This window comes from Lacerta agilis, chromosome 11 (assembly GCF_009819535.1).
Source record: "Lacerta agilis isolate rLacAgi1 chromosome 11, rLacAgi1.pri, whole genome shotgun sequence".
In the NCBI taxonomy this organism is placed as follows: Eukaryota; Metazoa; Chordata; class Lepidosauria; order Squamata; family Lacertidae; genus Lacerta; species Lacerta agilis.
The window spans coordinates 54,221,299-54,229,603 of record NC_046322.1 but is presented as its reverse complement, the minus strand read 5'-3'; positions in this window follow the sequence as shown (position 1 = coordinate 54,229,603).

The window sequence follows — 8,305 nt, the reverse complement described above, 5'->3', positions numbered from 1 at the left end:
AATACCTTCTGTGTATTTTGGACTACAATTCCCATCAACCCCAACCATCAGAGTTGTACTCCAAAACATATAGAGGTCACTGCTTTGACTACCCCTGACCTATAGGGCTGAGTTGATCTGCACTCACTTCTGATGCTCCGAACAAAATTTTATGAACTAAAGCTTCAACATTGTATTGATTCTTACCAGAAGTAGTTTCCATAGGTAAAAATTTAAATGCAGAGTAAATGCAATAATAGCTTTTGTGGAACCAGCTAGTCACTTGAAACACTGGAAATAATCTTTCAAGTAGTACCAAGCTTTTTTTTTAAAAAAAAAAAAAAGTTTATTTAAATAATTTCTAGGGTACTTTCTTGGGTTCCATGATCACTGCAGATGGTGACAGCAGTCACGAAATTAGAAGACGCCTGCTTCTTGAGAGAAAAGCAATGACAAACCTAGACAGCATCTTACAAAGCAAAGACATCACCTTGCTGACAAAGGTCCATATAGTTAAAGCTATGGTTTTCCCAGTAGTAGTGTACAGAAGTGAGAGCTGGACCATCAAGAAGGCTGATCGCCGAAGAATTGATGCTTTTGAATTATGGTGCTGGAGGAGACTCTTGGGAGTCCCATGGACTGCAAGAAGATCAAACCTATCCATTCTCAAGGAAATCGGCCCTGAGTGCTCACTAGAAGGACAGATCCTGAAGTTGAGGCTCCAGTACTTTGGCCACCTCATGAGAAGAGAAGACTCCCTGGAAAAGACCCTGATGTTGGGAAAGATGGAGGGCACAAGGAGAAGGGGACGACAGAGGATGAGATGGTTGGACAGTGTTCTCGAAACTACTAACATGAGTTTGGCCAAACTGCGGGAGGCAGTGAAGGATAGGCGTGCCTGGTGAGCTCTGGTCCATGGGGTCACGAAGAGTCGGACACGACTGAACGACTGAACAACAACAAAGGTACCTTTCTACACCAAAGTGTATCCATAGTGCCTTCCCATAAAATGGCAACAGATGGTAAAAATTAGAATCGTAAATATAAGCCAACCAGTTGAGTCAGTCATCCAGTCAAATTTGCTAACAACCATTGCTTATGGCAAAATGGCAAACTGTCAAGTTGAGTGATATGTTTTAACAGCAACAACAAGAAGCAGCAACAACAGGAAAAGCGTCAGAAAAGCCACTTTGGAACAGTTTCAGGAATGGATCTTAGGGGTTCAGTGCAACAATACAACTGTGCTGGTGTCAACATTGCGGAGTCTGCAGATATTAGAACAAAAGGAAAGGAAAAGGATAAGATTACAAACACTCAGGCCGTGCCGAGAAGCTTCTGTTTTCACAGACCTTATGTGGGGCACTCCTGCAAGTACTGTGTGACCCAGAGGTGTGCTTAGTTTCTACTCCAGTTGATGTGACTTACAGCTTGTTATTAAGAAAGCTTTCCGTGAGGCACGACCCATTTATGAAATATTCAGCATACATCTGTAGGGATTATTTTACGGGGTTTTTTATATAGTTTGCAGAAATGGTTTTAACTATTTTTAGAATTTGTATTTTCTTAATCTTGTTGTATACTGCTTTGATGCAATGGCAGCATGAGGAAAAAAATATGGGAAGGTGAAGTAAATTTCTAGGTAGGTGAGAAAGGAAAATGGGCGCATATGTTGATGACAGGAGTTCAGCAATGGGAGGCAAGTGGGGAAGTGAGCTGCTTTTTGGGGGGAGGCTTGACCCTCCTGCCCCCCCCACCATCTATACTTTGATTGCCTTAGGCTCTGAAGCAGTTTATAAATTTGTAAAATAAATTAAATTAAAAATTAAATTAAATTAAATTAAATTAATAAAAAGACAAGGACTTGGGCAGGGAGTGAGAAGGTTTTGCTGTTTCCCAACCAGTCTACTTCTATGAGTGACTCTACAGTTCTCTCCCCCCGCCCCCCATGCAAGACAAGCATTTAATTTCATCACTCTGGTGATTGTTTGTCTACCTAAACTTGTGACCAGAAGGGCCGGTTGATATGCAAAAAGGGAAGCTTTACTGACAAGTTGAAATGGTGCCTCTCATTCCAAGGACATCTTTTTCAAGATAAGGTTACAATGGAATTTCTCAATGCGGAGCAGTGTGTCTCCAGGCCACCTTAACCAATTTTTGTAGACCATTTTTTGTACTGTGCAGTTCAAATGTAAAAGGTACCTTCCCACCGCCTTCCACTTTCTATTAAAGGTCCGTGTTCTTTTCTGAGGCAGATGTTTAATTCCTGAAATTGATGAAAATAGAATTAAAATGACGAGTAAAGTCCGGTAAGAACCATGCTTTCAGCAGCTAACCAGGACATCCACGCCAAAGAAGTTTTAATATATATAATGGATGCTGCCAATTAGAATTACAGTAGTCATTTGCCACATCTTAACTTGTGGGGCACACAGAGAAGGGCACATGACAAGGATTTTAAGGATTAGTTAAGTATATACAGGTAACCTGGTCCCAACCAGTTCAGGGTGTTAAAGACTTTCAGTTTGGTCCAGAAACCAAGAGCAGCTGCTGGCATATGAGCCTAAGTTCTCTTCATCGTTGTCCCAATAAAATATTGGAGGGACTGAGGCTCCCCCAAAGTTGATGGTGTGAGTTAGTGTGTGCGTGCCACATATTGTGATCAATTATGTGGGGTGGAGCTTAACTGCCTCCCCCCCCCCAATATTTTATTTAAGTTGGAACCCCTGGTGGGGTCGGTTCCATGGACCTGTCCTCACCCACCCAACAGCAATGTTTTTGCAGGTGCATACAGGGATGGTGACATGGCAGTTGTGCCACTGTTGGGTGTCCACTCTTGCCAGAAACAGACTTGAGAGCCTGTACAACTTACAGAGCGCAGCCATAATGTGGTCTCGCAGTCTTATTTTTGGAGCAACTGCAATTTCCAGACCATCTTCAAAGACAGACGCACATAATATGAATTGTGCATCGTGCATGACTAGCAAAATAGGTTTGGGCCCCATATTTCCGCTGAGATCTGACCCCTCCATAGATCTAAAGACAGCTGCTAAAAGAATATGCATAACAGTAATAGATTTTAAGGGCCCATACAAATTGAAGGGGTTGGGTGGGGTGGGGTGGGGTGGGATGTTTTCCCCAAAACCACAGTGCTAGCATCTGGGAAGTGAGTAAGCTGCAGGTCCCATGATCTCTGCAATTTGTTCTGTATTGTGCAACATTAGAACCCAAAGACGGCAAGTTTCCACTGCGAGAGAGGAAAGAGAACTGATTGATATCTGCATGTTGTTTCATTGTTAAAGATGCAGTGCCAGACGCAGTTCCAGCCCCAGCTGCACTATTTATTTTTAGCAGCTGTGTAACCACGGCCTATTTTAATGTGCAGAGTACGCATTCATCTTTAATTAGCCGCGTGCCAGAAGACTATTGCAGTTCCCATTTTGCTGATGAGGAACTGAGGTTGAAATATGTCTCTAGGTGAATCCAATGTGAGGAAACAGAGATTTGAGCAGAGACCAGACAGTTGTCTGTTGATATGGCAATAGTTATATGAGCATGGCTGTTAAAAAAAAAAAAAAACCCACGCACTTATTAAGTAATGGCAGTGAAAAGGAGAATTGCAGAAAGTGTTGGCTGATCAACCTACCCCAAAACATTTGCAGTCCCAAGTGAAGTGGTTTGGAGATTTCCCTCAGTTTATTGGATTATCCCTGTATTGGGTAAACCCAGTGCACTTTTTTCTGGGGGTACGCAGGGGTACACATACCCCTAAACATTTTGTGAATCTTTGTACTTTTGTCCATTTACTGTATTTATTTTTCCTGATTTGAACTATAAAATGGTGGTTTTCTTGAGTCAAAATGAGAGTACCCCTAAACATTTTTGTAGGGGGGAAAAGCACTGGGTAAACCCAAATTTACAGGGGGGAAACATTGAAACTGGTGCTGTTTGGTGGTAATATCATGTGGACTAAGTACCTGTACATTAAATGGGAATGCAAACCTCTGCAAATACACTATCAATTCCAGTGTGGACAACCCCTTAATGGCATATAGCAGGGGTTGGCAAAGTTTTTGTGGCTTGGACTGGTTTACGGTCTTGCAGACGCCGCGGTGGGCTGGAGTGTGTGTGTGCGCGCACGCATGCATGCGCAAAAGCTATTTCCGGCGCTCCTTCCAATGGGAAGCCAGCCAGCGTCGCAGAAGGCGGTCCCTGCTCTGCTCCGCGCCAGTTTATCGCAGCACACGGGAGCAGACCGAGCGGGCAGCAGGAGACTCCGAGCGGGCTGCTTGTTGCCCATGGGCCTTAGGTTGCCGACCCCTGGCATATAGGCTGCTACTTCAATCCAAGATCCTTCAAAACCGAATTGCTCTGGTATTATTAAAAGAATGAAAGTGGGATTTGTTTTGCTGCCGTTATACACTGCCTTTACATATGTTTGTTAAATATGTATAGCACTTGCCAACACGGTTCTGTAGGACAGTCAGCATGGCTTTAAATGCCTACTGCAGCCTTCTGCTAAGTAGGTTACTCAGAATTAAATTCCACTTAAGTGGTAATTGTTTCATGAAATGTATGCTGAGGATCCTATACATATTCACTAGAAAATAAGCAGCACTTAGTTTGAAAGGACTTGTCTCATGCTAATGTCTATAATACTATCTTAACCATGTAGCTAGATCTTCCTATTCCTGCTTATGTGGATGTAAAGTCTAATTTCATTCAATGGGTTCCCCAAAAAAGTGGACACAGAAGAGGCAGTGCAGTGTGTTAGGGTGTCCAACTGGGACCTGGGAGACCAGAGTTCAAATCCCCACTCAGCCAGGAAACTCACTGGGTGACTTTGAGCCAGTTTTCTCAGCCTAACCATGAAGAAAAAGGTGGAGTATAAATGCAATAAATAAATTATTTTGGCCTTGGTGGGTTAATTGGTCTTTCATTTTGAAGGGTGAAGGAGTGGTTTTCTGTGGAGTGTGTGTTGGCTATGTGTATGTACCCTAAAATTTAGTAACAATTCCATATGCTTGGCTAGCTAACAAGCCATTTTGCCAATTTAAAGAGAGCCAATCCGTTTTACATACGTCCTGCAATCATCACAGCTGTTGTGGAAATTTACACAAAAATTTTCCCAATTCAAAGGACCTTTGGTTTTCAGCTCAGGCTATTCAGACTACCTAAACTATTCAGACTAACTACGCTACTGTTTAACTTTTAATTAGAAGAAAATGTGCTTTGAAGCTTTTCCGTTTACTTTAGGGTGAAAATCCAATCATTTCAAAGACAGCTGAAATCCTCACATGACTTCAGAAATCATGTGCTTTTCAACATAAGAGTGGCTGAATGGTGCCAGAACTTATAGGTAAATGATCTCTATTTGTCCACCCACTTTGTCAACACGAAAACTTCAATTCTGGACAATTGGTAATTACTAAATAAATAAGTGGACTTATTTGCCTGATATAAATTACAATATTTACCTGATGAATCTACTGAATGTTGTGTCAGAAGTTTGTAAATGTCCAAATATAAAAAGCAAAGGATTGCAAACTTTATATAATGTGAACCTCTCTAAGGCGACTCCTCTCACACTTAGTTTAGGGGTATACCATGGGGATTAAGAGCTAATAAAAGTTGGGGGGGGGGTTGTTCAGGGCTTCCATCTTGTTTCACCTTGTGGCAGGTGGGAGTCTTGTTGTGACAGTCTTCAATAAACACCAAGCCTACTGGTTGCTGTTTTGCTCTGATATTCCTGGCTGGTGTCCTTGTTCTTTTTGTCCAAGGGAGCCCTCAGATTTCTTCAGTCAACAACACTGATATAGTCTTATTGGTTTGAAAAATAATATTTGAACTTAAATGCAACTTAAGTCATTTGTGGTTATTAATTACACAATTTCACTGTCAAACTCTAAATGTTTTTTTTTTTTTACTATTGTTTGCACAACTGGATTATTAATGCAAATTAAAGTTACACATGTGAAAGCAAATCTGTTAGTCTTATGTTTCTACCCACAGGCAACTGTCACTAAATTTATTGAGATTTATACTAATGTTCTACATAGGTTCAGTAAAATATATGTCTGAGAACTAGAGGCTGACATGTGCACATGTATAGATGTGTTTAGATTTGGGGTTTTGTTCCTCAACATTAAAACTTTGCATGGTTGTACAGTGGAACCTCGGGTTGCAGACGTAATCCGTGACAGAGGCACGCCCGCAACCCGCAGCGTTGGCAAGCTGAAAAGTCTGTGCAGGCGCCGGTACGATTTGGTGCTTCTGCACATGCGCGAGTGGCGAAACCTGGAAGTAACCCGTTCCAGTACTTCCGGGTTTCCTGTGGTCCGCAACCCAAAAACACGTAACCTGAAGTGGGTGTAACATGAGGTATGCCATAGAAATTACGGTACTTCTCAACAGAAATGTTATATTCAGTGTAATACTAATTGTATTCATCAAATGCATTGGATTACAGTTAAGCAACATCCTAATTCTATGTGTGCCTAGTCCAAAATAAGACCCAAGGAAAGGATTGCAGAATTACAGCAAAATCCCATGTGTACCTATTCAGCATTTCCACTGAATCCGGTGAGGCTGCTTTCCAGTTAAGTATGCAGCCTTAGACTAAAAACCTAAGCACTATAACTAGGTAAAGGTAAAGGGGCCCCTGACCATCAGGTCCAGTCGCGTCCGACTCTGGGGTTGCGGCGCTCATCTCGCTCTATAGCCCGAGGGAGCCGGTGTTTGTCCGCAGACAGCTTCGGGGTCATATGGCCAGCATGACAAAGCCGCTTCTGGAGAACCAGAGCAGCGCACGGAAATGCCGTTTACCTTCCTGCTGGAGTGGTACCTATTTATCTACTTGCACTTTGACATGCTTTCGAACTGCTAGGTGGGCAGGAGCTGGGACCGAGCAACGGGAGCTCACCCCGTGACAGGGATTCGAACCGCCAACCTTCTGATCAGCAAGCCCTAGGCTCTGTGGTTTAACGCACAGCGCCACCTGGGTCTACAAACCTAAGCACTGTAACTAGCAGGCCGCAATGAACAGTGATACAGTACTTGCTTCCAAGTAAACCTGCATAGGATAGTACTCTTAGAACACCAGACAGACAGTATTATGGTGTTTGCCTCAAAATTTTATGCTTTCATTTAAGGAAATTAAAATGCTACAATAAAATGCTTCTGAATTGTGTTTTGGAGTTGTTGTTTTTAGTACTGTGTTATGCTTGACAGCCACAAAAATGAACATTGAGATCTTTGCTTGGCTATGAAGCTCTTTGGTTTTTTAAAAAAATAATTTTTATTCATTTTATAAGAAACAAATAAAACAATACTATTAAAACACTACAAACAATACAACAATACAACAATACAACTACACAACAAAAACAAAAACAACATACATTTTTCTTAATTTCATCTAACTTCTCTATCATCTTAGGGTGACTTCCCTCAGACTCTTCCTTCTGAATTTCATTGTTTTATACCTTTGGCAGTTTAGTCTACATCGTCTATTAACCTTAAGTAATTTTAAATAAATCATTTTCACTTATTCTTTTACAAATTTCTACATTTATCTTTCTCAACCCCTACACCCTATTATAACACTTACAACCTATAGTTACTTTTCTAAGGGAATATTTTAGTATATACTGTATTACAAAATTTATTCAAATAATCTTTAAATTTCTTCCAATCGTCTTCCACCGTCTCTTCCTTCTGGACACATATCCTCCTAGTCATTTCGGTGAGTTCCATAAAGTCTATCATCCTCATTTGCCATTCGTCTATCGTTGGTATATCTTGTGTCTTCCAATTCTTAGCAAGCAATAATCTAGCTGTTGTAGTACCATACAAAAAGAATGTGGTATCCTTCTTGGGGACTTCCCCCCCTACTATTCCCAGTAGAAAGGCTTCTGGTTTTTTAACAAAAGTGTTTTTTAACACTTTCTTCATTTCATTATAAATTTTTTTTCTAGAAGTCCTTTATTTTGGGGCATGTCCACCACATGTGGTAAAAGGTCCCTTCTTTCTCTTTACATTTCCAGCACTTATTATCAGCAACATGATACATTTTAGATAGTTTAACAGGTGTCAAATACCATCTAGACATCATTTTCATCATACTTTCTTTCAAAGCCGTGCATGCAGTAAATTTAAGGGTCTTTTCCCAAAATCTCTCTCAGTCATTCAACATTATATTATGTCCCACATCTTTCGCCCAATCAATCACCACAGATTTAAGTTGTTCATCTTTCGTATGCCATTCCAGCAATAAATTATACATTCTAGAAAGACTTTTCACCTTTGGGCTATGAAGCTCTTTGGGTGA